This window comes from Festucalex cinctus, chromosome 1 (genome assembly GCF_051991245.1).
Source record: "Festucalex cinctus isolate MCC-2025b chromosome 1, RoL_Fcin_1.0, whole genome shotgun sequence".
Classification (NCBI taxonomy): Eukaryota; Metazoa; Chordata; class Actinopteri; order Syngnathiformes; family Syngnathidae; genus Festucalex; species Festucalex cinctus.
In genome coordinates this window covers 20836888-20845984 of record NC_135411.1, presented here as the reverse complement: position 1 = coordinate 20845984, position 9097 = coordinate 20836888, and the positions used below count along the sequence as shown (strand labels likewise).

Below are 9097 nucleotides of genomic sequence, written 5' to 3'. Positions count from 1 at the left end.
TGAACAATTTGAGTGGTGGAAACTAAAAGAATATTCATAAATGACTTAGTCATCACACTTAGAATGAGTTTACATTTTTTGTACAAAATACCGTATGTGTTTTTTTTATTTTTTATATAAGCCTCAAGGCTAGGTGGCGCTGTATTTATAACTGAATGTTGTCATAGAGATACCTTCAGGCCTTGATTATAAGCATACATGTCAAGTGTGGGATTTTTTTTGGAGCATGTACCGTGGAGTTATTATGCATATCCTTCATTCGCGATATTGCTTTTAATGTCCACAGAGGCTATCAAAAATAAATAAAAATATATATATGTTTGGATAAGTCTGATGCCAGTGAACATTTTGAGTGGTGGAAACTAAAAGAATATTCAGAAATGACTTAGTTATCACACTTAGAATGAGTTTACATTTTTTGTACAAAATACCGTATGTGGGGTATTTTTTTTTAATGCCTCAAGGGCTAGGTGACGCTGCATATATAACTGAATGTTGTCATAGAGATAGCTTCAGGCCTTGACGATAAACATACATGTCAAGTTTGGGATTTTTTGGAGCATGTACTGGGGAGTTATTAAGCATATCCTTTTTCAGTGCGAAACACAAAATTTGATGCCCCGCCTTCATCATATAGTATTTTGAAAAGTCAAGATTTTTCCCCCTGTCGTTGGCTGAGGTCTTGACATGGTCCAGGTCAAGTCTTAACTCAGTCAGATGAAACGTGTAGGAGAAGTGGGCAAAAGTCTGCCCCTTGTGAATGTGCAAAAATCGTCAAAAATTGGACATTCAAAAATTCGTAGCTCACTTCCTGTTCATTTTAGCATATGGGTCCAATAGACTTTTTTGTAGGTCTTGGGCTCCCTCATACACCTAAAAATTTTCGTAGATCTTGCTTAAACGTACAACCGGGGCTGCTTCATTAAAAATTCCTAGGGGGCGCTATTGAGTCAGTTTTGTAAAAATAGCACAATCAACAATAGAATATTGTTCATTTTACCAGGCCAGATGTGTGTGCCAAGTTTCATGAGTTTCTGTGCATGTTTAGACCCTCAAAACTGGCGTTGTTTTCTTGGCGAACAGTGCTTAGCCACGCCCACAGCAATTCGCGAAAACTCACAAACTTCGTGTTGTGACATCATGAAAGCCAAAACCCTCATCTGAGCAAATATGCGGTAGGTCCAGTTGACGTGTTTGGAGAAAAACGTAGAAGAAAATTCGTAAGAAAAAAAATTGCCACTAGGTGGCGCTATCAGTTAGATGAAATATAAGTCAGTAGATGTCTTTAGGGCTGGACTCTCATCAAATGTGTGAAATTTTGAGAAGATAGGATCATCTCGGTCAAGTTAATGCAGCTTTTATTTTCACGAAAAATCTTCAGATTTTGCGTCACCGTAGCGGCCATGCCCTTTGGCGAAAAGTTACAATATTCGGTGTGGGGCATGATCAACATCTTAAGGCTTTTCTGACCAATTTTCAAATGGATCCCTTCAACAAGCTCAGCACAGTAGCTAAAAACGTAAAGTATGACATTTATTGTAACCACTAGGTGGCGCTATATGTATAACTGAATTTTATCATATAGATGTTTTCAGGCCGTGACTATTACGTTGCCTGAGAAGTTTGAGATTTTTTGGAGCTTGAACATGGGAGTTATTAAGCATTTGCTCTTTCTGGACAAATGAAATTTTAAAGGCAATATTTGATGCCCCGCCCTCGTCATATAGTATTTCAAAAAGGCAAGATGTTTTGCCCAGTTGTTCTCTCCGGTCTTGAGATGATAAATGCCAAGTTTGAAGTCAATTGGATGAAAAATGTTTGCAAAGGGGGGAAAAGCATGACCACAGTGAATGTGCCAAAATAGGCCAAAATTGGACATTAAAAAATTCATAGCTCACTTCCTGTACATTTTAGCTACATGGTCCCAATAGACTTTTTTGTGCGTCTCGGGGTGCTACACGTGGCTGCCAATTTTTGTTGCTCTAGCTCAAACGTGCCGGGCTTGGTTTTTATTTTTCTACGCTAGGGGGCGCTATCGAGTCGAATTGTTATGACGACTTAATAATATCAAATTTTTCGCCGGGCCTGAGGAGTGTGCAAAGTTCGGTGAGTTTTCGTGAATGTTTAGGTACCCAAAATCGCGATCGTTTGCGGAGAATAAAGAAGAAGAATAATAATAATAATAATAATAATAATAATAATTTTTACAAAAACAATAGGGACCTCGCAGCGGTCGCTGCTCGGGCCCTAATAATAATAATTTTTACAAAAACAATAGGGACCTCGCAGCGGTCGCTGCTCGGGCCCTAACTAGAGCTGCGAGCAGCTATAAAGGGCCCTCGCAACCCGGGCCACGTTGGGGTATATGCAAGTCGGGGGACTTGCACGTTGGGGTACTGTTAAATAGACAAGGACCATGGAAAATAGAAATGCATTTGCCGTGCCTTGTGTGTAAAAAGGTGCAGTAAAAGGCCAAAAATGATGCACAATTCCCAAAATAAATTCAAAAGTGTGGACTTTCTGATGTGTGTGCAAAGTTTCATGAAAAGTCGCTCGTTTGATATTCAAAACCAGCATCTGTTTATTTGAAAACATTACATGGCACAGAGATGGTGTGTGATCAAATAAAAAGCTTTTTGATGACTCTTAATGTGGTGTCGCTGTGCAACACATATGTATTCATGACATAGTGAAGTATTGTGACAGTTTTGTAGGGTCCAGCAAACAGTAAATGTGTGACAGTTATTCAAGAAAAAATGTAGCTTTGAAGCAGGCTAACCAATGACATCATCTAAAGGGGAAAAAAGCACATGAGCAAGCATAGGTATAAGTAGAGGAGAAAAAGAGATGAAAGAAGTGCAAGAGATGGAACAGGAGAGGAATGCAGCTGTTTATGTATAGCTGTTGTAACAGGACAGATTAAATAACACTTTAACCTGGGGTTAACAGCGCCCTAGGACAGATAAACTCTTTAGTGTAAAAGTTTTCTGGGACAGATGAATCCCTTGGGGTCAAAGAGTTTGGGTTAGCACATAGTCTGTCTTAGGATAATGTAACCTCCATGGATGTTAGTCCTAGGACGCTTTGACCTGCGGGCTAAAACTTCAGGGGGGTTAACCTGTCCTGTTATATTGTGATCATCGTCTTCGTGCATGTCCTCAGTGGCTTCTTCTGTCTGTGTGGCAGCATTTGATACATCTGTAGAACAAAAAAGAATGAAGAATCATGTTAGATCTGTGAAGTTTGGTTGTCTTAGGTGTAGTTTACAGAACAGTCGTGTGCATATTTTTAGCATGGTAGTGTCTTAATACAAATGCATATTATGTAATGCACTGTATATGGATATTACAGACGTAATATTTGACGGTGATCTTATATTCATAGTTTTTGCCCGTTAATAAATAATATAGCTAGTAAGTAATAAGACACGCAAAAATGGTATAGTTGAATCCTCTGGGTCAAAAAGCAATGTTTTAGGATTGTGTGATGAAATGATGAATAAAAGTAAGGATACGACAGGTACATAAATGGTTATGTAAGTGTAAAATTTGTCATGGTGTGTCCAGATACATGCAGGATAAGTATAAAATATTATGGTGTGTGATTGATTTTTTCTTAGTAAAAATTAGTATTGTAAAGGTCAAGTCACAGTATGTCCAAAAATATTTTTAAAAAAAATCTATGGTATAGAAACATCATAATCAGGGGCAAAGACATAAACATAATAATAGTAATTAATAATGATAGAATTTAAATACAATCTTTTCCATGAATATGTCAGTTATTTTGAGAAGATACAGAAAAAAAAGAACTTTGAAGTGTCTATCAGTGGATGAAAGAGGGCAAGATCACAGCATAGCTACATGATATCAGTCACATTTGAAAGTAATCAAGTGTAGTATGTATTCACATTATATACATTGAGAAATTGCGGCTCAATAATCAGTCAGTGTTTTAGTTAACAGTCCAATGTTACCTTCAAGATATTCCTAACAGAAAAAAAGGAACGTGCATTAACAAAAAAATGTAAAAATGTCCATTGTCAAACATGTCATTCATTATACACAATGTGTAGGATGGGGATGCTTGCTGTGTTAGTGTTTGTGTGTCTTCCATGTCATATAGCTTACCATCACGGACAAATGCATCACATGCATCCTTTATATCCAATGCAGTCTGGAGTTCTTTCACAAGCTTGGTTTTGAAGTCTATCTGTTTTTCAAGTGCTCGATTGACTCGAGTCACATGGACTAGTTGGTTCATTTGGGAATGAAGATCAAGGCTGCGCTGGTATAAGTCGTTGCGACTGAAAGCATTATCAATGCATGCATACTGTAATGACAAAGCATTCAATGAAAATCAGTCATGTTAGATTCCATGATTCTAAATAGCAGATCTAACGTGTTGGTGCAAAACGTTGTGGTCGTGTTGCATGTTACTCAATGGCTGTGTGTGTCAAAACGAGTTTATTTGAAAGAATATACAAATATATACACACGGACATATATATTTATACAGTATAACAGTACCGCATGTATTGGTTTTAAGGAAAGAGTTGAAAAGCAGTGTTCAGAAAAAAGCATAAGACGCACAAAGTACCATTTCACTACATGTAATAAGTTGTCAAGTAGACATGTGAATTAAGTGGTTAAGATAGTGGCTACTGTGCAAGTAAGCTTCAATTGTCTCTAAAAGGTTAGCATATGTGTTCTACATGATATCAATGGCTAGACGTGCTCGTGGAGAAACATTACAAACAGAAAAACACACTAAAGGTGCCTTTAACAAACCTGTTAATAAATGAGAACTTAATACATATATGTATGGCATACTGTATATGATTGAGAAAGTTGTCCTGTTTAGTTTATGTATTGTATACTTACGGAAAAAAGTTGGCAATCTTTGCGTATGGAGATGATTAGAGGGTCTTTATCAAAAGAGAATTTGCTTGGTGATTTGTTCATGTTCTGTAGAAAAGCAAAGGAGTAGAAATAAATACAGTATCATACTTCATAAACATACAAGACATTTGTAGCTGTATTAACCATTGTTGGTATTTGAAGTGATAATTTAGGAATAGAAGTGTAGTGATTGCAGAATTTATAGAGTGCTTACCTTGTATGACTTTGTAGATGGAAATGTCTTTTGTTGAAAGAGCTCTTTGTTGTCTACTATATATGCAAGGACAAGCATAAGTAGGTGTGGTTATGAAGTACTTGACCATTGAAATAAAGCAGTGGTATCAAATGTATGGACCGTGGTTTGGCTCAGGCCTGCAAAGGGGTTTAATGTGGCACAAGAGATAATCTTGTAAGGTACAAAAAATAATAATAATATAATAGGTATGCCTCTGAGTTTTCACAAATCTAGGTCAAGTCAAGTCATCTTTAGTTATTTTGCGCTTGAATCATCCAATCGGAAATGCTCCATAAAAAATGTGTAGAGGGTGCGATTTATTGCAAATTGCACAAGAAATCTCTAAAAATTCATGTTAATGACAAGTCTGATGTGTGTGCAAAGTTTCACGAGTTTTCACACATGTATAGATAAAAAAAAAAAAAAGCAGCACTTTACTTGGCAACCAATGCATCGCTATAGCAGCAGCGTGCGACAAAATAAAAAACTTTTGATAAATTTGCATCTTCCTGTTGGGTTTAGCACATGGCACCAAGAGACTTTTTTGTACATCGTGGGCTGTTACATTTGTCTCCAAATTTTCGTAGCTCTAGCTGCTTCGTACAACTGGGAATGCTTCATTAAGAAGTAATTTTTTCCTTTGCAAACTGTGCATGCCACGGCAACAGCGTGCGACAAAATAAAAAGCTTTCAATAACTTTTCATCTTCAACATCTTAAGATGAATCACACCAAGTTTGGAGATGATCGGATAAACTCTGTAGGAGGAGTTCGTTAAAATAAGACCCCTATGAAATGGCCCAAAAAATGGCAACACGTTCCAAAGTAAATCAAAATGGCGGACTTCCTGTTCGGTTTAGCATATGGTTCAAAAAGAGTTTTTTGTACCTTGAGGGCTGTTACATATGTCTTCAAATATTGGTAACTCTAGGTGAAATGTACAGCCGGGAATGCTTCATTAAGTTAGAATTTTGAAACACAAAATTTGATGCCTCGCCTCTGGCGGACTTCCTGTTAGGTTTAGCATATGGCACCAACAGGCTTTTTTGTAGATCATAGTCTGTTACATATGTGTACCAATTTTCGTAGCTCTAGATTAAACGTACCACCGGCAATGCTTCGTTAAGTAAGAATTTTGAAACTGTAAATTTGATGCCCCGCCACCGTCATATAGTATGTCAAAAACTTTAGATTTTTTACAATGATGTTGTCCCAGGTGTTGAGATGGTACAGCCCAAGTTTGAAGTCAATCGGGTTAACCGTGTAGGAGAAGCGGGCAAAAGTATGACCCCTGTAAATGTGCAAAAATGGGCCAAAATTGGACATTCAAATACTCATACCTCACTTCCTGTCTATTTTAGGGTACACATATCAAAGAGGTTTTTGTTCATCTGGATGTGCTACAGGTGCCACACAATTTTCGTAGCCATAGGACAATCGTAGCGGGACAGGGATCCGTTAAACCTATGTAGGTGGCGCTACAGAGCCATTTTTCTGTTATCATGTATGGCGACTTTAAAATATCAAATTTTTCGCCAGACCCGATCTGCGTGTAAAGTTTGGTGAGTTTTCGTTCATGTTTAGTGCCTCAAAAATGTGGTTGTTTGCGGAAAAGAATAATAACAAAGAAAAAGAAGAAGAAGAAGAATAATAACTAGAGCTGCGAGCAGCTATAAAGGGCCCTCGCAACCCGGGCCACGTTGGGGTATTTGCATGTCGGGGTACTGGCATATTGGGGTACTGTTTCATAGGAAACCGTCTAAATTGTAAATGTTTTAGACATGCTTTGTGTTTGCAAAGTTTCATGGAAGGCCAAAAATGATGCACAATTTAAAATCAAAATGGATTGGCACATGGCTATAGAATACTTTTTGGAGGTATTAGGCTGATAGGTATGCCTCCCAATATTCACACATCTAGCTGAATCATATAAAAAACATTTTTCTTTTCAAACAATGCATCGCTACAGCAAAGGCGTGCGACTAAATAAAAAATTTCAATAACTTTTCATCTTAAATATCTTAAGATGAAACGTACCAAAGAATATATGACGCCTATAAAAGGCCCTAAAAATGGTATCAAATACCAAAGTTAATCAAAATGGCAGACTTCCTGTTTGGTTTAGCATATGGCTTTAGAAACTTTTTTGTAAGTCTTAGGCTGATAGGTATCCAAATTTTTTCACATCTAGCTGAATCATACATTTCCAAAAGCTTCATAAAAATGTCGAGATGGCGCTATTGAGCCATTTATTGAAAATTGCAGAAAAACTCTCTAAAATATTCATGCTTATGACAAGCCTGATGTGTGTGTAAAGTTTCATGAGTTTTTGCACATGTTTAGATAAAAAAAAAAAAGCAGCATTTTACTTGGCAAACAATGCACCGCTATGGCAACGGCGTGCGACAAAATAAAACACTTTCGATAACTTTGTATCTTAAACATCTTAAGATGAAGCACACCAAGTTTGAAGACAGTCGGATAAATTTTGTAGGAGGAGTTCGTTAAAATATGACCCCTAAAAAAGGCCACAAAAAAATGGCTACAAATCCCAACGTAAATCAAAATGGCGGACTTCCTGTTTGGTTTAGCAGATGGTTCCAAGAGACTTTTTTGTACATCGTGGGCTCTTATGTATGCCTCTAAATTATCATAGCGCTAGGTGAAACGTACAACCGGGAATGCTTCGTTAAAGAGGAGTTTTTTACCTCAAAATGTGATGACCGGCCCCTACGGGACTTCCTGTTGGGTTTAGCACATGGCACCAAGAGACTTTTTTGTACATCGTGGGCTGTTAAATTTGTCTCTAAATTTTCGTAGCTCTCGCTGCTTCGTACAACTGGGAATGCTTCATTAAGAGGGAATTTTTTCCTTTGCAAACTGTGCATGCCACGGCAACAGCGTGCGACGAAATAAAAAGCTTTCAATAACTTTTCATCTTCAACATCTTAAGATGAATCACACCAAGTTTGGAGATGATCGGATAAACTCTGTAGGAGGAGTTCGTTAAAATAAGACCCCTATGAAATGGCCCAAAAAATGGCAACACGTTCCAAAGTAAATCAAAATGGCGGACTTCCTGTTCGGTTTAGCATATGGTTCAAAAATAGTTTTTTGTACCTTGAGGGCTGTTACATATGTCTTCAAATGTTGGTAACTCTAGGTGAAATGTACAGCCGGGAATGCTTCATTAAATAAGAATTTTGAAACACAAAATTTGATGCCTCGCCTCTGGCGGACTTCCTGTTAGGTTTAGCATATGGCACCAACAGGCTTTTTTGTAGATCATAGTCTGTTACATATGTGTACCAATTTTCGTGGCTCTCAATTAAACGTACCACCGGCAATGCTTTGTTAAGTAAGAATTTTGAAACTGTAAATTTGATGCCCCGCCACCGTCATATAGTATGTCAAAAACTTTAGATTTTTTACCATGATGTTGTCCCAGGTGTTGAGATGGTACAGCCCAAGTTTGAAGTCAATCGGGTTAACCGTGTAGGAGAAGCGGGCAAAAGTATGACCCCTGTAAATGTGCAAAAATGGGCCAAAATTGGACATTCAAATACTCATACCTCACTTCCTGTCTATTTTAGGGTACACATATCAAAGAGGTTTTTGTTCATCTGGATGTGCTACAGGTGCCACACAATTTTCGTAGCCATAGGACAATCGTAGCGGGACAGGGATCCGTTAAACCTATGTAGGTGGCGCTACAGAGCCATTTTTCTGTTATCATGTATGGCGACTTTAAAATATCAAATTTTTCGCCAGGCCCGATCTGCGTGTAAAGTTTGGTGAGTTTTCGTTCATGTTTAGTGCCTCAAAAATGTGGTTGTTTGCGGAAAAGAATAATAACAAAGAAAAAGAAGAAGAAGAAGAATAATAACTAGAGCTGCGAGCAGCTATAAAGGGCCCTCGCAACCCGGGCCACGTTGGGGTATTTGCACGTCGGGGTACTGGCA

General features: G+C 37.9%; 1 long non-coding RNA gene across 1 annotated transcript; it reads right to left on the bottom strand.

Annotated features, from left to right (window-relative positions):
• Positions 1–2556: 2556 nt before the first annotated feature.
• LOC144017941 (uncharacterized) lies at positions 2557–5802 on the bottom strand. Its single transcript, XR_013283298.1, has 3 exons — positions 4884–5802; positions 4131–4332; positions 2557–3198 (listed from the first exon to the last, which is right to left on the bottom strand). It is a non-coding gene; the product is annotated as an uncharacterized LOC144017941 (long non-coding RNA).
• Between the last annotated feature and the right edge of the window lie 3295 nt (positions 5803–9097).